The sequence below is a fragment of the Nyctereutes procyonoides genome, unplaced genomic scaffold, assembly GCF_905146905.1.
Source record: "Nyctereutes procyonoides isolate TBG_1078 unplaced genomic scaffold, NYPRO_anot_genome, whole genome shotgun sequence".
Classification (NCBI taxonomy): Eukaryota; Metazoa; Chordata; class Mammalia; order Carnivora; family Canidae; genus Nyctereutes; species Nyctereutes procyonoides.
The window spans coordinates 35,947,422-35,970,190 of NW_026575126.1; the positions used below are offsets into that span (position 1 = coordinate 35,947,422).

The 22,769-nt window shown below is 51.2% G+C and overlaps 1 protein-coding gene across 1 annotated transcript in view; it reads left to right on the forward strand.

The window, feature by feature from the left end:
* Positions 1 to 10,295: 10,295 nt before the first annotated feature.
* Positions 10,296 to 22,769, forward strand: part of SLC6A17 (solute carrier family 6 member 17) — a 49,090-nt gene continuing 36,616 nt past the window's right edge. Inside the window, exon 1 of the mRNA XM_055340815.1 lies at positions 10,296 to 10,605. The gene's annotated coding sequence lies outside the window, so the exon portion shown is untranslated. The remainder of the gene's footprint in view (positions 10,606 to 22,769) is intronic.

Genomic DNA, 22,769 nt, shown 5'->3' on the forward strand with positions numbered 1-22,769 from the left:
TGCCCTATGTATTTCTTATACTAGGACCACACTAATTTAAACTAGTGCTTTATAATATGGCTTATCACCTAGTGGGCTAATGCCCTACACCACACAAATCCCTTCTCATAATCCTCCTGGCTATTCCTGCTGGTTTCTTTCTTTCTTTTCTTTCTTTCTTTCTTTCTTTCTTTCTTTCTTTCTTTCTTTCGTTGTTTTTTTTTTTCAGGATCTTCATAAAAAAAACTTTTTAAATTTAAATTCAATTTGCCAACATATAGTATAACACCCAGTGCTCATCCCGTCAAGTGCCCCCCTCAGTGCCCGTCACCCAGTCACTCCATCCCCCGCACACCTCCCCTTCTGCAACCGAAACCCATTTGTTTGTTTCCCAGAGTTAGGAGTCTCTCCTGGTCTCTCCAACTCTACTTAAGTTGGTCCAAGGGTTGTGGGTTATTGTTAAGCTGTATAACCTGCTGGTTTCTTTTTACATGTGAACCTTCGAATTAGCTCACCTCGCTAAAAAGAGAAAAAAAAAAAACAACCATTTTGTTTGATTAGATTTGGAGAGAATTAACATGTTTATTATGTTTTGTTTTCCCTTTCTTTTCTTCTATCCAAATATGTTTGTTTGTTTGTTTGTATCTCTTAGTAGCATTTGGGAACTTTCTTCATGCAGATTTTTCTAGACGTCTTTTAAAGCTTATTCCTAAGTATTTTTCTTTTTTGGTTGTTGCTATTGTCAAGGAAGCCTTTCTTTAATCTTCTGACTGGTTGTTGTATATCTGAATGTTATAGATATTTTACATGTTAATTTTGCATTCAGTCATATTCCTGAATTATGCTGTTGTTTAAGTTTTTCATTGCAAATTACTTTTTTAAATGAAACTTTCAGCCTGGAAAGGGATAATGCACATTATATTTTTAAACTCTCAGGATAAATGGCTACTAAATGATTCAATGAGTTAGTCAGTGTAATATGCTTACAGTGTGCTTTATGAGCTACTGCTAATAGCAACAGAATAATACTGCCTTGATTTATCTTTTTAATCTTCGCAGGGACCTTGTGAGGTTAGAGAATTGAATATTACTTCCATTTTACAGATAAAGAATATGATAGTCAAAGATACTAAGTGATCATCAAAGATCGCCTGGCAAGGCTGGATCAGAACCTGGGTTTATCTGTCTGTGTACATCACACTGACTCAGAAAAAGAGAACAAGGTGAGTCCTTCTGTAAAGCGAAGAGAACTTTAGAATCAGTCATCCTGAAGGTCTATTTTGATCCGTACTCTGGATGTTCCTGCAGGAGTACGTCTAGTCAGGGCACCCATCCTGCCTGATAAGGACTCTGTGGAGTCAGAGTCTCTGGGACAGTGTTGCAGTTCCAACAGCAGAAGATTGGCGTTGCGCTGGGGTTGGGCAGTGGGGCCTGGCCTGCATTTGTGGGGTGCTTCTTGCTCCTGTGGAGGGCTGTCCATTCCTCCTCCATCGCTGGGCTTGAGTGTCTCACATCGACAGAGGAGATGAGGACCCAAGTGGCTCGGGGGCTCGCCTGAGTCACAGAGGAGGAAGGTGAGGTTTGGGGTACAGGAAAGAATGTGGAGGCCCTCCCTGGTTTTCCAGGACCTCTGCTCTCTTCCTGCCTCTCTCCTTCCTCACGTTCCTCCCCACTTCTGCTCACATCCTCCAACCTGCCAACCGCTAGGCTTCTCTCAGACCCTGAAGTGAGGCTTCCCTTTACAGACTGAGGAGTGGCTTCCCAGTCAGGACTGAAGAGACCCTTTAGACGTTGCTGTGAAGTAGCGCCTGGGAATAGAAATGGGGGTCTCCTCTCAGTGGGCAAGGATGCTTCTGAAGGGGTCCGGGATTGCCACCTCCCATTGAAGTCTAGCTGGGAAATTCATTCCCATAAGGTCACTGCCAAGCTCCAAGACTTTCAATGGCTCCCTATTACCTTTCAACCTAAGTAGAGGTTTCCAGCCTAACACATCAGGCTTCCAAAAATCCACCTCACCCCCTGGCTTTATCTCTCACTTGTTCTTTAAGCCACAGCTTCTAAATGACCTGGCTGGATCCAGACCTAGGTCTGTGGGGTTGAGGACATGGTGGGTTCATCCCTGCTTGCTCACTATTTCTTCACCATGGTCCTCAAGCTCCAGAGAGGAAGCTAGATGGACATGTGACATCCACCCCTTCATCGGAAAAGGATAATTCTATTCATGCAGCTCAAGCGTAAATTGGCTGCTTGAGCAGGCATTTCCCATTTTTGCTTCCTATGTATAGCTTGAAATACACTAAAACTCCAGTTATTTTTCTTTTTCTTTTTTAAAGATTTTATTTACTTATTCATAGAGATGCAGGGAGAGAGAGAGGCAGAGACACAACCAGGCTCCATGCAGAGAGCCCGACGTGGGACTCGATCCAGGGTCTCCAGATCACGCCCTGGGCTGCAGGCGGCGCCAAACCGCTGCACCACCGGGGCTGCCCTCCAGTTATTTTTCATATAAACTCTTGATGGAACCAAGAATTATGGATTCAGAGAAATAGGAAACAAATGTAAAAAAAGTAATGAACTCATCTGTGTTTTTTCTACAAAGATTCTTACTTGAATTATTATATATACATAAATATATACTATTCACACCCAAGAGAATTCTATTCCTCCTTCCAGGAAACATAATGCTCAGAGCAAAAGCTGAACTGAACACAAGCCCCTAGGTGCTAACAAAGTCCTTCAGGCACATTTGTTTTCTGTTATATGTGGATGAAGTCCATCATTGTCTTCTTACCACTGGGGCTGATTTAGCCTTTGTTAGATGCTGACCAATACAGAGGAAAGTTGCTTAGCTTCTTAACACCTTCCATGTTGTCTTTGGCTGATGGTGTAAACCCTGCCTGCGAATCCGGCCGTGAGCCGACCGAGCTTAGCACAGTGCCAGATACAGATAAGCTTTCCCCAAATATGAAGTAGTTGGATTTGCAAAGAGACCTATTGCATGTAGACAAGAGCAGGTGGGCTGCCCTTCCCCAGTAGGAAGGGCTGCTCCCCCAACCCCCCCACCCCCACCCCCACCCCGCAACCGCCACTGCAGTTGCTCCAGTTGGGTCAGGTGAGGGAGTGGCTGCCTGCTGTGTGCTGACTCTGCCACGGAAGTCCCTTCTCCAGTCAGGTTCCGATTGCTCTCTCCATAACATGTGGCTCAAGCTTGGGACATCCCAGACAGCTGGGATTGCTGGCAGAGCTTCCTCCCTGGGCTCAGTTCTGTTCCATCTACACAGCACCCCAGGAGAGGGGGCTCTGGCCTTCGAAACTTGTGGCCTAGCTCTTCACTATGTCGTTGTCACTGTCACCATTGTCGGCATTGTCAATCTTATCACAGCAGCAGTGTAGCTTGTAGAGTCCTCACTCTGTGCCAGCTGCTGGTATAAATGTGTTCCTTTTAAAGCTCAACATCCCATGAGAAGGGCACTCTTCTTATGCCCATTTCACAAATGGGAACACTAGGTCCCCAGAGGTCCCACACTAATGACAGGGGGTAAGACTGTGAACTCTAGCCCTAGTCTGCAGGAGCCGAGTTTCCAACATGCTCACAATGCTACTGTCCCTCACTGCTCGAACATCCCTGCCTCTGAAAACTGAGACTCACTTCCTTGCTCATTTTCTAACTCAGGATAGTACATGTGTGTCATTTCTTCCACCAACTCCCACTGATTGGTGAGCTGATGAAGCTCATAGGGTCTCACTGGAAAAGGTTACAGGTTATTAGGGATGGTGGCCACAGGCCACCAGGAAAACGAAGTAAGAGAGCAGAAGTGATATGGGTGGGAGTAGCCTAAGAGGAAATCTGAGCTCCTGTTCTAGGTTCCAGTTTCCATTTCCCGCAGGGAGTTAATGCTGCCATTTGCCTCTTCATTCGAGTGAAATTTCACATATCCACAGGGATTGGCTTTATCCTCAGAAGCTATAACAGGATAATCATCCTCAAGGAACCGCAGTAGGCCTAGCATTTATTCAAAAGACACACACAATAACAGTGGTGGGTGGGGACTTTGGTATCAGCGATGTTTTACAGTTTGAACCCTCATCAGTTGAGGTTTGCCCCTCCCCTTTGCTGATCTAACTCCATGAATCTGGGAGGATGGCATCCCTATGATGGCCATGGCAAAAGGCCCATTTACTGCTGCTAAGTCGGTGGTGACGGAGGTCTCCAAGTTGTGAATGTAGCACGGGGTCACTGACCTTGCAGCTTCCATACTTATTCACCAAGTACATGGCTGTTCTGGGCATTTATTGCTGTGTAACAAAGCACCCTAAAATGTAGTGGCTTATTAAAGCAATGATTATTTTTCTCTGTCTCATGGTTTCTGTGGGTCATGCTTTCAAGAAGGACTCAGCGGGGCAGTTTGTCTCTGCTCCATGCAGCATCAGCTGGGGGGCTTGAGTCGGCTGGAAGAGCTGCTTCCGAGATGACTCAGTCATGTGGCTGGCAAGGTGGTACCTATGGTAGATCAGGAGCTCAGCCCATGCAGAGGGCTGGGGACCTCTTCTCCACATGGGCCTCTGTCCGTAGGCTCCACAGAATGGAAGTCAGGTTCTAAGAGCAAGCATCCTGAGAGAGACAATGGAAGCTACCATTTTCTTACGGCCTGGGTCCAGAAATATGCACAACTTACTTCTCTTGTTCAGACGTCACAGATCCCAGGTTCAAAGGGAGGAGGTAGAGGTGTCACTTCTTGAAGAGAGCACTGTCAAAGAATGTTTGGGGCCATTTTCAAAAACATCCACACTGGAAAGACTGTAATAATTGTGCCACTCAGAATGAAGGAGAGATCATAGCTTAGCGTCTGTGTGTTTAAGATACTCCGAAACACAAACAATTTAAGTGAATTGCAATCTGGGCCATTTCCCTGTGTCCTGGAAAAAGCCATGGCCAGCACCTCCTCCTACATCTTATTACTTAATGATTCTGGGTGTAGCGTTTCCTTGGATTCATGTAGACAGAAATAAAAATTAGGAGCATTACTTCAGTGTCTTTCTTTTTAGGAAGACAGGCTTGGGTAGAAGAGGAAAAGCTGGGGAGGGGAGTTGAACCGGTAAATATGTCTCCTCTTCCAAGCAGGACCAGTATTGAGAAGAATGGATTAGGTCATTGGGTTGGACCCACTCTGTTTGACAGGGCTTTGCAGTGTGTAAGGTTTGACCAAGCACCTATTATGTGTAAATCCTTTGGGCCAGGGAGACTCGAGATATGGAGAGATGAAGAGGAATAGGAAGAGGTAGGTCCCTGCTCTACGTGCAGCTACACTCTTATTTGAGAGGCAAGATATAGACATGTGAAGGGAGGCCTACATTATAAGGCCCTAATGTCAAGATTGAGAGCAAGGACTTTGGACCTGGGAGGGACTTCACTGTATGACTTGGACACCACGCCTGATTTCCTCTAGGAGTGAGCAGGGGATACTAATAATCTTACCTCAAAATGTTAAACTACAGACTTTAAATATCTTTTGTTAGGTCTGGAAAGGAAGAATCCGTTTTCCAGATGTTCAGAGGGGAGGTGGCTACTGACAGTGGGAGGGTTCAGGAAGACTTCCTGGTGGAAGCCATCCTTCCCCTCTCCATGTTGGAGCCTTCAATCAGGGATACCTTCTGGGCTTCGTAATCTTTCACTTCGCTGCAGATGTTGACACTGTGGACTGCCTTTTCCTTCTGGAAACGCTTTCTTCTGTGACATACATTGTCTTCTCACCTCTTGACTCTTCCTCTCTGTCTTCTTTCCTCCTGCCCAGCAGAATCAGACACAGCCCCCCATGTTCTGTCCTCTCGACTGTCTTCTACATGGTTCCTCTGGAGGGCTGTCCTTCCCCTCCACTTCAGCACCTACTTTCTCTCTCTCTCTTTTTAAAAATATTTTATTTATTTATTCATGAAAGACAGAGAGAGGCAGAGACACAGGCAGAGGGAGAAGCAGGCTCCCTGCAGGGCCCACAATGTGGGACTCGATCCCAGGACCCTGGGATCATGACCTGAGCTGAAAGCAGACGCTCAACCACTGAGCCACCCAGGTTCCCCTCAGCACCTGCTTTCTGCTCGTGATTCCAAGTCTGTGTCTCCAGCCCTCTCTCCTGGACTTTACACCCATATTTCTAACCATTCATTATCTATTCTTTCAGCAAATTCTTATGGAAAGTCCACTCCGTGGTGAAGATGGACATGGTCTTGCCCTCGTGGAGCTTACCCATCAGCCAGGAAGACCATCACTCAGCAGCCAGGTCACACCATTAAGCATCGAATTACAATCATGAAAGGGGCTACCAAAGGAGAAGAAATGTCTACCTGGGAGATTGATCGAATCCTTCTCCATGGTCAAGAGAGGTGTGAAGAATTAGGGTTTGAGGTGAACTGGGTGGGGAAGTAGGGAGTGAGGGAAGAGGAGGAGGGGACTGAGAGGCTCTCTGGCAGAGAGGGGACATGGCTGCAGACCAAGTCAGGAAGGAGTGGGTGTGTAGGAGAGCCAAGAGAAGGTCAGAGCAGGCAGTGGGCTGTGGGGAAGGCCATGGGGGAAGGTGTGAAATGAGGCTAGGGCTGAAGAAGGGCCTGGAAGGATGTGTTGAAGATGTGGGCCAAACTCTGCAAGCTTGAGGAGAGTGTGATCATATCTAGACTTCTAAAAGATCATGCTGTTGCCGGGTGGAAAAAGGGAGCAACACTGGATTTTGAAACAGGACATGATGGTGAGGGTCCAGGTGAGCGACTGTTTTGGTCTGGACTAGGGTCATGGCAGCAGAATGAAAGAGAAGTGGCCAGATTCTAGAGGTACTTAGGAGATGAAATCTCCAGGAATTAGTGGCAGATTTCACAACGAAGTGAGAAAGAGGAGGTCCCAAGGATGATTTTTGGGTTTCTGACTGGCTCAACTATTCATGGAGCCAGGGAGGCCTAGAAGAAGAAGAGCAAGAAGTGAACTATGGGATATTTACAGGGTAGAACTTTGAATGTTGAATTTATTTCTTGCCCATCTGTGTTGGCGGTGATTCTGAGGGAGTCAAGTGGAAAGGTGGAGTAAGAGGTTGAGTATATGACATTCAGAAGGATGTCTGGAATGGAGGTGTAAAGGTGGGAGTCAGTGGTCTGGGAAATGGTCTAGGAGAGGGGTACAGAGGGTGAAAAGGCTTGGGCTCTGGGAGGTCCAACGCTAAGAGGTCAACAGGGGAAACCGAGGGGTGGCCAGAAGAGTAGGAAGAATATGGGGGAATGTGGGGCCTTGGGAATCAAGTGCTAGAAGGAAGGAGAGGGCAGCTAAGACAAGTATCACAGAGAGGTCAGGGAGATGAGGACACGGAGATTGTTCCATGGATTTAGCGACATAGAGGTCCCTGTGACCTTAGCAAGAGAAAGCCATCTGGCAGCATCATGGGCACAGGTGAGTAGAGGAGCAAGTGGAGAATGAGGGGAATGGAAGCAGGGTGCGTGGGAGAAAATGAGAAGGTGGGGATGGGAGCTTTAGTGACTTTGTAAAAGGAAGCTAGCTGCTAGGAAGGATCCAGCAGAAAGGGAAATGTTGATAAGACAGGAGAGAAGGCATAACCTGCAGTGATTGAGGCCCTGGGGAAGGATGGGGCCAGGGGACCCGGTGGGCGGGTGGAGGCTGATCAGGAAGGAGGGGGAGAGGGCAGGTGCAAATGTAGGTGCAGACAGGGGCAGTGGAGAACCAAGGGGGCTTCTGGCCGAAGCAAGGCAGGGACCAGTGGGGTGCGGTGGGGGACAGCGGCGTGGGTGCTTGTAAGAATGGAGACGGCTGGAGTGGCCTCCAACAGAGCGGAGAAGTGAGTTGACCAGAGAATCCTAGGAAGGCTGTTGTGCCACATGAGAGCCCACTTGAGGTTAGCAGTCGTGAAAGCAGAGGGACACCTGTGTCCCCCTTAGTATGTTTTCTCTGGAGAACTTGGCATAGAGAAACCAAGTATTGAGGTCGTTCAAGGTTGGCACTGTACTGGGAAGATGTGATATACGGGCAGAGGAGCAAAGACCTCTTCCGGTTATCGTCTTGATATCCCACCGGCACTTTATTTTCCATATGTCCCAAATCCACGATCTCATTACCTTCTTCCCTACTGCTCCTCAAATCTGTTCCTCTTCTGAGATTCCCTGTCCTGATTAATAATATTACAATAATCTAATAATACCACTAATAACCATCATTTATTAAGCATAAAGATCAGATGTAATACCAGATCTTTAAAAAAAATCATCTCATCTAAGCATCATAACAGCTTTACGGGGTATGTATTATTCATTTTACGGATGTGGAAACTAAGGCTCAGAGATGTGATGTCACTTGCTCAAGGTCTGTAGTAAATGGGAGTCAGGATGAAAGGAAACAGGTCCGTAAGGTCCGAAGTCCTATCCTTTCCATTAGCACAGCCCCGGCCCTTGAGTTCCCCTGCCCTAAAACCACCTGTCTCTGACGCCATCTCTTCTCACGTCCCCCACCAGGTCTGCTGTAGCATCCTGTTTGTTCACCTCGCATGTCTCCTGTATCACTTGCTGCTTCCTGCCAGGCCCCTTCACCCCACTCCGTGCTGCTGGATGCGTGCACTTGAATGTAAGCTCCCCGAGGAAAGGGATCATTATCTGTCCTGCTCTGTGCTGCATCCTCAAGGCCTAGAAGAGCACCAGGCAAACACCAGCTAACACTCAGTAGCTGTTGAAAAGATAGATGTCCTTTGGGAGATAATTCTCCATGGGAGTCTCACATTTCTGTAGGTCTCGTGGGCAGAGGCACTGAAGGCTCTCTGCTCCAGACTATCTTTTGGAGGATATCTGCATAGTGAACAGCTTCGGAAGGTACAGTGTCTCTGAAGGGAGGATGGGCTTGTTTGCTGTCTAGGGTGATAAGGTCTCTCTCCAGGGCAAAGGTTGGCAGGTTTGCTTGCAGCCCACTGTAAAGGATTGGGGTTTCTAAACTTAGACTTCCTCAGTGTGTGCAGGATCACCAGGACCCAGTCCTTCCCATGGGAGTTGGGGGTCAAGGGAAGCTGATTTGAAAGTGAAGCTCCTGTTGCCTGCTGCACCACAGCCGATGAAGCACTTTGTCTCTGGTCCTGGAGTCTCACGGCTCCTGCCAGCGTCCGTGAAACGGCAGCAGGCTCAGTCCTTAGACTGCAAAGGTAGAATCTTGGCCTTCAGAGTTTGTGGCAATGGTCCTATTGCCTGTCAGTAGGACAACTGAGAAACCACCTCCACCCCCCCCCGGTCCCCCAAAACACTGTCTCTAACACCAAAGTCCTCTAGAGCAGAGAGGACTCATCCCAGACTCCCCATACAGCCTTCCACGGCTGGGGAGGATGGCTCCCGCCTCCCTAACTTCACCCCTATTGCCCCACCCCTCCAACCCAGGCAGTGGCCCCTTGCACACCTTCTCCACATTGTGGCAACTTTGTCCTTGTCACACTCTCCCCTCCACAAGCACCAGCCTTCCTGCTCTCGGTCTCTTGGAGTCCTGTCCACCCTTTGAGGCTAGCATCCCAGCTTGCTTCCCCAAGGCCTACTCAGAGCCTGGTCAGAATTGTCCTCTCCTTTGGTCATCCACCAATTTTCCCATCTTGTAGGGTTCCTGGGTCCTTCCGCCCAGTATTGGGACTATCTAGGTAGGCCCCCCCTGCCTGTCCCAGAGGTTCCGCCGCGGTTGCGTGATCCTCTCAGTCCCCGCCGCCCACGGCATGCAGGAGGAGCTCAGCAGAACTGTATGGAAGTTCATCTGCCCTGGGAAGGCTGTTGCAGGGAGGGAGGATGGAAGGACGGTGGTGCTGGGGGCCGCGCTGTGGAGAAGGCGCTGCAGGGGCCTGGAGGGGAAGTGTCTAGGACCGGGCCTACGGCCTTGGCTGGGGCAGAGTTCACGGAGGAAGGCCACGGAGCCGCTCCTGGAAACGCCAAGAAATAAGGCCTTTGGCCATCGGGGCGCCTTCCTCTCTGAGGATGGCAGCCCTGGTGGTGCTGCCCCAGGGTCTGGGTCCCGCGGGGGCCTCGGGAGGCCGCTGGGGGTTAGCCCCTCTCCCCGCCCCCTCTCCCTCTCCCCGCCCCCTCTCCCCCTCCCCGCGCCCCCCCACCCCCAGCCTGCGTCGTCGGCCATCAGAGCCTCGCTCGCGGCCCCGGAGCCTCGCACTGACGCGGCCCGCGCGTGAGTCAGGCCTGCGTCACGGCGCCCCGCCGCCAGGGCGGCCTCTCGGGAAGCGAGGGAACCGGGCGCGCCGCGCTCCGCCCCGCTCGGTGCGTTCCGCTCCGCAGAGCCCGCGCGGCCCGGGCGCAGGGAGGGCGGCCCTCGGCGCGGGCGACCGCACCCCACGCGCTCCGCGGCCCCGCGCCCCGCGCCCCCGAGGGCTCGAGCGCGCGGCGGGCGGATCCGGGCCCCGCGGCGAAGAGGCGGCGAGGAGGCGGCGAGGAGCGAGCAGAGCCGCGTGCGCGGACGCGCGGCCCCGGGTCCCTTCGCAGCTCGGCCGCCGCCGCCGCCGCCGCCGCCGCCCTCGGGCCGCCCGGGAGGGACCTGCGCCCGCCGCCGTCGGGGACGCGGCCTCCCTCCCGGCTGCAGCGCGGCCAGTCCGCGCGACGGCGCCCGCCCGCCAGGTGAGTCGCCGGCCCCGCCGCCAGGTGGGCCCCCGGAGGCCGCGCCGGCCCGCGCTCGGCCCGCTCCTCCCGCCCCGGGAGCCCCGGGAGCCCCGGCCACCGCGCGGAGCCGCAGGAGGCCGGCGGGGGTGGGGGCGGGCCGGGGCGCGGCGGGGGGGGGGGCCCGCGGGGACCCCGCGACCTTGGGGAGCGCCGCACCGGGCGGCCGCCGCTGAGCGGGAGCCGGCGGGGAGCCCTCCCCCGGGGAAGCGCGCCGGGAAGCGGCCGACGGGCGAGCGCGGGGCGGAGGGCGCCCCCCAGGCTGGGCCTCGCGGCTCCCCGCGCCCCGCGTGCGCCGCCTGCGGAGGGCCGCGGCCCCGGGGCCGCCGGGACGGAGCCTGGCGCGGTAGAGCTCCAAGGGCCCCGCCTGCCGCGGCTGCTAGTGTGCAGAAATCCCGAGGCCGCTCACCTTACAGGACCCCGTCGCTGTCAAGTGGAGTAAAAAAAAAAATGTTTTTTTTTTTTTAAACCCCATTCCCCTTTCCTTCTTTGAAAAATATTTAGGAATTCGGAAATTTCTAACCAGGGCTACCTTGGAGGCAGTCCAGCTGTGACAGTGAGGCAGGCGGGTTGGGTTGGGGAGACAGGGCAGTGGGACAGAGAAGGAAGATCCTTGTGAGGGCACTGTCCTTAAAAGGAACTTCCAGGAGCTAAGAAAATCCTTTAACGGCGCCCAAAATATTCAACAAAAACTTTAGTTGGAGCCCGTTAGGCTGTCCTGGACACACGGATTGATGTCTGGAGAACAAGGTCACAGAGTGTTGACGTTAACAGTGAAGGATTCTTATATTTCATGCTGTGCTTTACATTATCCCAGGTCCAGTGGGGTGGACCCATCACCCAAGCAGGAAGGGCTTTGAGGTCACACCTGATTGTCCTTGGCTGTGGCCTATCCACTGGGACCACGAGAGGTTTCTGCTCTTCGGCTGCCTTTTTCTCTAACCAAGCAGCTGTAGCTCTAAGTAGGTGGTGAGTTGCAGCTCCACCTGGAGAGTGAGTGACTCAGTGCAGGAGGCACATCGTGCCCATCAACTCTGACTGGAGTGAGTTCGTTTGGCCTGAGTCACACACAGAGTTGTGTATCAGCTATTTGTGAGTTCAGTGGAGTTCTTTGCAAGCAGGAATGCCCAGAGCTCCCCGGATTTTGGGGTCACAGACTAGAAGTGGGCAAGTGTTCAGAGTGAGCACAGGCTCCCTGGCTCCTGGGCAGGAGTCCTGGAACTCTGACCTCACAGGAAAGGGAACCAGAGCCACGTTGGGGTGGAGGGATTGGAGGAGAGGCTGCGATTGTGGTCAGAGGTGGGCTCAGTACCCCGCCATGTGCCAGTGACCTTGGGCAAGTCACTTTACCTTTGGAGCCTTGGTTTCCTCAGTTACAAGATAGCCTACGGTGCTTCCTCAGGCTTATTTTGAGCCCAGGCTGGACACCTGGCAGATGCTTGCAAAATGTTGATCCCTCACCCCTTTCTTTATGGCTCTTAACCAGTGGTGGTTCTCTCTCTCCCTGCCCTTGTGCCTTGGTGTGAGAGAGGGTGTGGAGACAAATGAAAGTGTCAGGGCTTCACATGTGGTTGAGAAGGACCCATAATTCAGCTCAAACTGACCTCTGCCCAGCCTTCAGGTCTCCTCAGTAGGAGCGGGGTCGTGGGCGGGCTGCGTAGAGGCTGCGTAGTGGAGGGCAGAGCTATGCTGGGCCTGATGGGTGCCCTTGGCTGTCTGCAACAGCTCTGGGACGAGATTCCCACACTGACCTTGATGCCTTAGGATCGTGCCTGGCTGTGGTCTGCTCTCAAGGCATTTGCTGGGTGGACTTCAGGGGTCCCTTGCCCTTGGATCAGATCTTGCCATCCTCCCCCACACCTGTCCTATCCATCATGGAGTTGGAAGCCACATGGCAACCATCCTGGAGAGGAAAGAAGTGTGTCTCCTGCTTTCCCTGAGGGATCCTGGCCCCTCGCTCTTTCTTTCTGTGACGTGTTAGACTTGGTGCTGAGCTAAGATGCGTGTGCCTCAAGAGTGAAGGCAATAAGGGCATCCCCAGTGCAGCAAAAGAGACTCCGGTCTACTGCTGACAGTGTGTATGTTGGGGGGGGGGCGGGTAAACGCACCCTGAATCAATGCCCTCCCCCACTGGAGATGGGAGCAAATTTCAGAGATGAGGGGATTCTGGAGAAGCAGGCTCCTGCCTCTCCCCTCCCCTCGCCTCGTGCTCCTTTCCTGTCCACGTTAGCTGCAGCAGGGCAGTTCCGTCAGCAATCCCTTTAAGGCTGCTAAGCTAAGTAGCAGAAATAGTTTCAAGGGAAGATGGATTTGCGCTTTCTTCCTGGAAGCAGATCTGAGTTATCGCTCCCTCCTAGGCTGGGCAGCAAGAAGTTCTCACAGCCAAACATCTGGAGCACCAGGCTGGGAAAAGACTGTCACTCAGCCTCCACAAAGTCCTTTCACATCACCCTCCCCAACCTAGTGTCCCAGACTTCCAGAGGTCGGAAGCACAATACCACAGGTGGATCTGTATTAGTGCGCCACCCTAGACAGGCGGGCCAGTGACCTGTGCGTAAAGGCCTACTTGGTGTGCTTTTAGGAGGAGTGGCTGCAGCTCATGCCATGCTGGGCGCACAGTGATAATATCCAGGTTCTTACTGAGGCTCTCGTTCTGTGCTAAGTGCTTTATTCATACACCATCTCATTTAATCTTCGCTATGATCCCAGGAGATGGATATCGCTCTCTGCAGTTGACAGATGTGGGACTTGAGGTTCAGAGAGGTTTGATAATTTGCCCAAGGTCACACAGGTAGTGAGTGGCATCCAAGAATTTGAACTCAGGTCCATCAGAACCAAACTTTATGCTCTTAACCACTCAAGTGACATGTCTTCACGTTAAGTTCTTCATAAATATTTGCTGGCTACCTAGGCATCTATCCAAACGAGGTGATCTAAGTGCATGGGTCCAGTTCTTTAAGCTTGTGCCCCAAGGAAGGGGGAAATGAGCCTCCACTAATGGGAATTTGGTAGACAGTGAACATACCTAAACTTCCAAGGTTTGGGGAATATGGTCTGTGATGGCAGGTGGGTCCCAGGCTCCACTGTGGTGCTTTATTGTCCTGTCTTTTTCTTCCCAATCTCTACCACTCCTGACCTCATTCCTTAAAGTTCATCCAAGTCAGGGGTTGGTGCTGGAAGCAGTGAGGAAAGAGTCAGAGCAGGTTGGATGATGCCCTGAGGATTTCTGCATCTGCAGAATCAAGGACAGCCAGGCGCTGGTGGGAGCTCTGGTGTGTCAAGTTTCTCTGCTGGAAGAGTGCTTGCCAGGGATTTGCAGCAGTTTCTGGTGAGGCCCCAGACCCCAGAGCAAAACTGCTAACCCTCCAAGGTTATTTACAGCAGCTGCTGGCCTGGGCTGCTCAGAGGGATGCTGCTTGCCTCCTAGTCTTGTCCCATGGAGAGATCACTGTCCTCACCCCTGGGGCTTTGCCACTGGAATCCAAGGCTGCTCTGGGGAACTTGGCATCTAATTCTTCCTGCTTCTTCGTCTCTTCTCTCTCTGAGAAATCACCAGCCCTGGTAAAAACAGGCTTGCGTTGTCCTATCTTGCCTGGTATCTCCAAGCCTCCATTGATCTTGGGGAAGTTCCTGTAGGTGAGGGTGGATAATTGGAGTGTGAGTATTAATTGCCCCCCATCCCACCCCCCAGAGGACACAAAGACTTCTTCCAGAAGCCCTAGCTCCACAGGCAGCCATTTTGTGCAGACATATTCCTTTGAAAATTCAACCCTGGGTAGCTCAGCAGTTTAGCGCCTGCCTTCAGCCCAGGGCGGGATCCTGGAGACCCGGGATCAAGTCCCATGTCAGGCTCCCTGCGTGGAGCCTGCTTCTCCCTCTGCCTGTGTCTCTGCCTCTCTCTCTCTCTCTCTCTCTGTCTCTCATGAATAAATAAATAAATAAATAAATAAATAAATAAATAAACAAATAAATAAATGAAAATGAAAATTTCCCCATACCCCACCCCCATGAGTAATTACTTATATTAAAACATTGTTCAATATCAACTATGGATAGATCCAGTTATTTAAAAAAAAGAAAAACCTAGATATTCACTGAGTACAAAAAACTTACAGGTGAGAACATAAGCTCAGATGCAAGATAGATTGCTGTCCTGCATTATTCTCATGTTCATGACCAGGTATATTTTGTTGCAGAATGATTCTGGGTCAGGCAAGTCCTGGGCAACCTGAGTCTCCAACTTGGGAATTGACACTTAAAGCCCTGCCTTTACTCTGGGGCCTCATATGAAATGAAGGTGGGGCAGGCATGGCCAGGAGGATAATGCCCCAGCTCCTGGGCCCTGGCGTTATCTCACCTGCTGCATTTGTCCCACCAAGTTGCTGCTTGATCTTCCAGAGCTACTCAGGGTTCATTTGGAGATAACAAGTTGCCTCTCACTGTACTCCATCATTTCTAATTACTGGTTTAATTAGAATTTCCTCTGGATACTGTGCACTACTGATTTGCCACCCATTCTTTTACTCGCAAATAGAATCTATTGGTCCATGCCCCCAAATTCCTGCTGGTTGCATTTTCTCTTTAATTATAAGACTCCTGGGCTCTTGTAGTTTTAAATCACACTCCATATCAGGAGCGTTTTTTGATAAAGCTACCTTTCAAGGAATGTGAACAGTCACCTGCTGGAGTGTGTCCACCAGGTGCTGCCAGGTGAGTATTCAGTGATGATGTGGACCTTCTCTTCCCTAGTGGTGGGGGGTGGGAGACAATGGAAGGAGAGCCTGTGCAACCCAGCATCAGCTTCCAGAATGGCCTGGTGGCGCTGTCCACGGTCCTGGCACACCACTGAGATGACCTGCCTGCTAGGAATTTGGGGACTCCTTTAGAGCAGCTGGAACGAATATCCTTGAGTTCCCCCAGCTTGCATTATGTTGTTGGCTTTCGGAATGGACCTGGCCAAATGAAGAAGCTCCTAACTTCAGGGAGAAATGGTGATAGATGGACTCTTCTCACTGTTGACTTGCTGAATGAGATTCAAGTTTATCACTTTGCAGTGCAGCATAGCACATTGGAGAATCTCCTCACCAGTGCCACAGTGGGTAGCATGTGGCCCAGAAATAATGATGCCTTCATCTCGTGGAGTAGCCTGGAGTGGCCTAGAGTGGTACGGCCTCCTCCATTTACCCCAGTGCGCCATACCTGTGTTCTCTCCTTTGTGTGTTATGACATACAAAAGATTGGAAAACACCAGTGTATCAGAAAGAAAATGGGCTTCAGAGTTTGGGAGACCACAGTTTGAATCCCCACTCTTACACTTCATGGCAGGGTAATCTTGTACCTGATAGTTCTCTTTCCTTAGCCTTGGCTTCTTTGTTTGTAAAATAAGAATTACTTTCTTTTATCCCAAGTTTTTTGGGGGATACATAATATATGTAAGCATAGCAGGTCTTCAGAAATACTCCTGGGGCGCCTGGATGGCTCAGTCAGTTGAGTGGCTGACTCTTGGTTTTGGTTCAGGTCATGATCTTGGGGTCATGGGATTGAACCCCACACTCAGCAGATAGTCTGCTTGTGGATTCTCTCTCTCCCTCTGCCTCTGCTCCTCGCCCTGCTCATGCACCTGCTCTCTCTCTCTCTCTCTCTCTCTCTCTCTCTCTCAAACAAATAAATAAATAAGTCTTTAAAAATACTTGCTCCCTTCGGTGTGATCTCAGCTGTTCTGTTACCTGTTCCCAGTAGGAGCACTTCTCTGCCAACCCCTCCACAAAACTGCACTGAGGGCTGGTGAGGAAATGGATGCAAAACCCTTCTCACTCCCAGGACATCATCACTCCAAAGAGACAACATGTTGGGACTGTAATTAAGGGTTTCTGATCACTATTTCTTCAAGTGCTCTTCAGCAGTCTGGTGGGTAACTCAGGTAATTGGACCCCCTTGGTTCCCTCTGTCTCCATGAAACAAGACAAAATAGTGGCTTTAAGAAAATCCAGGTCAGAGAATTTGGGCAGATACTGTGAGGACCCATCTGTTACCACCATGAGCCGCCTGTGGATGAGGAAATAAAGTAGTGAGGTTTTTGCTTGTTGCTCCTAGACGTTTTATTTTCACATCTGATTTAAGAAACTAGTATCTTTTTCCAGTTGGGACAGTCCCATGGATCTTCTACCTGCCTGGGGCCTGGCGTGCTCTTCAGCATCCTGGGGCCCTCTGTTTCCCTCTCTCTTTAAAACCTAAACCTCACCCACCAACCTGGCTCAGGTCACCATCATCACCTCTTACCTACCCCTCCTGTTTCTGTATTTGTCCTATAGATCTCCTTAAAAACAGTTGGGTCACATGACTCCCCTGCTCAAAAACTTAAAACAGCTTCCTGTTAGCCTTGAAAGGAAACCTAGGCCTTTCCATGGCCTGCAAGTCCTGCCTGCTCTGGAGTCTAGCTGTCTTCCTGCCAGCAGTTCCCATTCTTCCCTTGCTTAGGATGCTCTAGGCCCAGGCCCTTCTTTCTGGTCCTTGTACTCACCAAGCAGGCTGCCTCAGGGCCTTTGCACCTCCTATTCTCTCTGCCCTGAATGGTTTCTCAGGATATTTACATGGTTCATTCTCTCACTCTATCATGTCTTTTTTTTTTTAAGATTTATTTATTTATTCAGAGAGAGAGAGAGAGAGGCAGAGACACAGGCAGAGGGAGAAGCAGGCTCCATGCAGTGAGCCCGACGTGGGACTCAATTCCGGGACTCTGGGATCACACCCTGAGATGAAGGCAGGCGCCAAACAGCTGAGCCACCCAGGGACCCCCTCACTCTGTCAGGTCTTAATCAGAGTGTGCTTTCCTCTTCCCTCTATATTTTATAGCATCTTTGTCTCACTCACTCCATCCCCTCACATTCGGTACATATTTATGTGCTATCTATATATATACTATAGGTATGTGTCTATATATACACTATTAATTATACATTTGTCTGATTTTTATATCTCACTTTATACTAGAATATAAATCACATAAGGGAGGTGCATTATTTGCTCTGGCATGGCACATAGTGTTCAGTAAACATTGGATGAAGGAAGTGGGCAGTGAGTTGGAGCACCAGGACCTACATCCCCCAACAACATCCTGCATCCTCGGGCACTCACGTGCTTATCACACTCTGGTGCCCTGACAATGCACAGTGGGCAGCTGTGCTTCCAAACCTGGTCAAGCCCATTTCTCCCACGTGCTCACATGAAGAGGTGGCTGATGCCATTTTTTTTTAAGATTGTATTTATTTATTCATGAGAGACAGAGAGGGAGGCAGAGACACAGGCAGAAGGAGAAGCAGACTTCATGCAGGGAACCCAATGTGGGACTCGATCTCAGACCTTGGGATCATGACCTGAAGCAAAGGCAGATGCTCAACTGCTGAACCATCCAGGCGTCCCTGGTGCCAGTTTTTGATGTGTCATCTGCATTGTCTCATTTTATCCTCATGATGACTCTGTGAGATTGGGGCTGCCTTCTCCATCTTTTCAGATCCAGAAGCCGAGACCATGAGAGGTTGTATAGGACTCACAGCTAGTAAGTAGCCGCAGGACTCAAACCAGGCTTCCCTAGCTCCAAAACCCATCTTTCTGCGCTAGTGTTGTCAGATCCCAGAGTCAGACTGTGCTGGTGTGCACTCCTGTGTTTTATTTATATCTATGCAACAGTTCCCTATTTCATCAATTCCAAGATGCATTTTTCTGTACGTTGTCACATCTTTTTTTTTTAATTTTTATTTATTTATGATAGTCACAGAGAGAGAGAGAGAGAGAGAGGCGCAGAGACATAGGCAGAGGGAGAAGCAGGCTCCATGCACCGGGAGCCCGATGTGGGATTCGATCCTGGGTCTCCAGGATCGCGCCCTGGGTCAAAGGCAGGCGCCAAACCGCTGCGCCACCCAGGGACCCCATACGTTGTCACATCTTAAATTCAGGGCACAATGTACAATCAGTGGTGTTTCTAAATGGCTGTTGGTCAGGTGAAAACCTTCCACCAACCCTCTTTGCTAAGTTCAAGAAAGTGCCAACATCAAAGGATCTTAAGTTCAATGAAATTAGGTAACTAATCCCTTCGAACCTCTATTGCTTCATCTGTTGAATGGGAATAATTGTGGAACCAACCCCATACAGTTATGGGCAGGATTTAAGGAGATGATGTCTGCTCCCCACAGTGGCTGGTACAGAGCCAGCCCTCAAGAAGTATCTCCTGTGTGTTGTGGTGGTTGTTTATTGCTACACCCTCCTCTGACTTCCGAAGTTCCCTTAGCACCTAAATTCTGGCACAGGGTTAATGCATCTGTGGGGCGGCCATGGTGCTGCTTGCACCATGTTGCTTGCACACCCACCGGGCGTGCCTTTCCCCCTCACATGAAATGGTCAAACTGAACCAAAAGATTTTGTTTGCACTAGCCCCACCCACATCTTCCCATGCAGTTCCTCCTCCTCTGGACCATCTGCCCCTTTTCCTGCTTCCCTTCTTCCTTGACTAAGAAAACAGAAATACCGACTGCAGAGAACAAGTCTGCAAATGCAACAGGAAGGTGACACAGGCCGCAGAAGGTTCTCCTGGCTCTTTTGCCAGTAGGTTCTATTTATTTATTTATTTATTTATTTATTTATTTATTTATTTATTTATGATAGTCACAGAGAGAAAGAGGCAGAGACACAGGCAGAGGGAGAAGCAGGCTCCATGCATCGGGAGCCTGATGTGGGATTCGATCCCGGGTCTCCAGGATCGCGCCCTGGGCCAAAGGCAGGCGCCAAACCGCTGCGCCACCCAGGGATCCCTGCCAGTAGGTTCTTATTTGGAATGGTCTCACCAGCCTCGCAGAATGCTCTGTGCCGAGACTGTGCCTGTCTAGGGTTTATTTCGCTGAGGTTAAGATGGACCCTGTCTACACAATGGAGAAAGTGAGGCACAAGGAGTAGATCCTTTATAAGAGGCAAACCGTCAGTGAATGCTGGCCAGGCTTCTTAGTTTACCTTTGCTTGAAACTGCCACTTCAGGGGAGTGCCTGGGTAGCTCACTGGGCTGGGCATGCAACTCTTGGTTTCAGCTGGGGTCATGATCTCAGGGTCGTGGAATTGAGCCCCTTCTTGTCTCAGGCTCGCTGCTCAGCATGGAGTCTACTTGTCCCTCTGCCCCTGCTGGTGCTTTCTCTCTGTGTGTCAAATAAATAAATAAAGGCCTTATTAAAAAATAAACTGCAACTTGGGGCAACTTTGGGGCATCATGTCTTCTTGGGATCAGAGTATTGCATCAGAAAACAGAAAATTTTTGGAGCTGGGAAATTCTATCAGACTATGGAAAATTTGGGAACTTTAAAATGCATCTGTTCATTAATCCACTCACTCAATTCCTTCATATATTTATTGAGCACATGTAACAGTAGTACATGAGGATTTGGTCTTGCAGAGCCAAAAATGGTATTATTTGAGATATAAGTGGGAGACCAAAACACAAACCTGAAAAATCTATGAAATGGAGTCAGAAATGACCATTCTGTTTATTTGAATTCCCGAAAAACTTTTCTTTTTCTTTCTCTTTCTACCCATGTGGTTACCAGATGCATTTGGTAGGTAAGCACTGTTTCCTATTTTACAGATGATTACAGAACAGAAAGCTGGCTTCCAAGTTCTGGGGTCTTTCCCACATGGGGAAAGGAGGGCTGCACCAGATTAGCGGCTCTGGTTGGGGCAGCCAGACACCTAGTAGGTTTAAATGTATCTGGGTCAAGTGTGTTAGCCTTTCACCCCTGCCTCTGTTTCAAGGTGAATGCAGCGGGTAGGATTTCAACAGGGGAAGCAAGTTGCTCTTGGAGGGTGAGAAGGCAGGGACCCTGGAACATCCGTGGGGACCCTGTTCTATCCTGTGTGTGGCAGACATGGGCTGAGCTGAGGCAGTGGCGGGTAGATGCAAAGCTGGGTGCACCTTGGTTTCTGCCTTTGGGGAGGTCCCTGTTTGTTTTAATTTTTTAGATTTTATTTATTTATTTGACAGAGAGAGAGAGAGCACAAGCAGGGGGAGTGGCAGGCAGAGGGAGAGAGAGGGAGAAGCAGGCTCCCTGCAGAGCAGAGAGCCCAGTGCAGGGCTCAATCCCAGGACCCTGGATCATGACCTGAGCCAAAGGCAGACACTTAACCGACCGACCGAGCCCCCCAGGCGCCCCCAGGAGCTCCCTGTTTAGAAGAGGAATCAGAGATGCATGCAAGTAGCTATACTAGAAAGCCAAATGGTAAAAGTGTGAAAGAGTATTTATTACCAGTTGCATGCCGAGTAGGGGAAAGAAAGGTGCACTAATCCCCACTTAGAGCATCACGGAACATGTTAGAGGCGAGGCAGTGGACCTTGAGCTGCTTCTTCAAAGACTGGAAGCTTCAGTAGGCAGAGGCTGGGGAGGGCTTCATGCAGGGGGAGGGGAGAGGTGGCAGCTGAGGCTGGGGAACCGAGGCACCCAGTGGAGGAGCTGCCGTGCATCTGGCGAGGGCCATGGGCTCTCTCCAGGAGGCAGTGGGCTGGGGCGACCTGGCATTTCAGGAAGCTGCCTCTGAAGGCCCAGAGGAGAGCGACTGCTGCAGGAGTCTGGCTGAGAAAGGGTCTGAGCTGCAGCCGCCAAGCGGTGGGAGCGAGGACAGAGCCAAAGCTGCTGCAGAGCTCTGGGCCCTCAGGATGGGGGGGGGGGGGGCAGGGGGGGGGTCAAGAATGGAGCTGGTGGGGAAAATCCAAGGAGAGCAGCCATCAGGACCCACCAGGGCCTGTCAGGAGCAGTTTCCCCTGGGTGACTGCCAGAAGCTTCGATAAAACAAGTAAAAATAATTTGTAGGACAATTTGTGTGTCTGATAACAGTCCGACCTGTTTTGGGCTCTGTCAAAGCCCAGGGGCTCTGAGGTAATTAGAAGAAGTGTTCGGGCTGCCACCTGCTTGTCACATGGAAATCAGGAGGCTGTGGAGCCTGCGACAGGGACCCCAACCTTGCTTCCTTCCCACACCGGGCAGCCAGGTGGGCCCCTCCCTTCCCCCTCTCCTCCCCTCCCCAGGCTCCTCCTGGCTCTCCATCCAGAGATCTGTGGGAAGTGGTGCACTGTCCCCAGAACCAGACCGGAGGGTGGCAAAACAAGGTCCCAGGGGACTCCGGTGGGGGGTGGGTGCTGGGCATCTGTAGTCCCCGGAGCTCCAGCTCTCCCGAAGATGGGCCCCGCCATGCAGGTCCCCTGGGAGGCGGCTTGGAGAGTGAGTGGGTCCCCTGAGTTCATCCCCTGCGTTACCTGGTGCACCCCTGCCGAACAAGAGAGGCGCTGAGCCCAGGAGGGGGTGCTCGGGGAGCCACTGGATGCCGCCTTCCAGGAGGCTGCTCCTGGCTGCTGGGGCTGGAGGGGCTGGGTCTGGCCTCCCCCCAGGAGAGCAGCCGCCCCTGAGGTGGCGGGGAGGGCCAAGCTGGGAGAGCTGCTGCGGGCGTCGGCCCTCTGGCACCCGGTAGGTTTACCTGTCTGCTTCCTAGTCACACTCCTTTTTTTCCTTTCCAAGAAGATTCACAGTTCACTCTCTCGATGATGCTCCTCTCACATGCTCTTCTGAGCTGTGAGCTGCGTCTGTTGCTAAGTGACTGGCCTGGCCGGGGGCTTCCTTAGCTCTCAAGCCCCTGCTTTGTGCTTTAGGTCACTGAGGCATCCCTCTTGGAGCGCACCCCAGAGCGCCATCATCTGACTATTGCTCATGAAAACAGCTTTTGGCGCCCCAGCTGCCCCAGGGGCATAATTCGAGTCTGGCTGGGCAGGCTGCCTCAGCATCACCAGGCTTGCAGTGTCAGGTGTCCATGGTCATGCCTTGCTCACACCCGTGTGCAGGGGGACACCCCCTGGATGTATACGGAGCTGAATGGTGCCTCAGAGACCATGCTCACCAACCCATTTTACACACGGGAAAGCTGAGGCCTAGCGAGGGCAGGGCAGTGGTGTCCGTGTGCACGGTTGGTGGTCGGTCAGGACCGGCGCCTGGCTGGCCTCCCGATACCCGGATCATGGCTGGCTCCCTGGACTGCAAAGTCAGGGGGCAGAGAGAAACCTGGGCCTTCTCTGATCCCGGTGCTTGTCGCGGGTAATGCTTTGG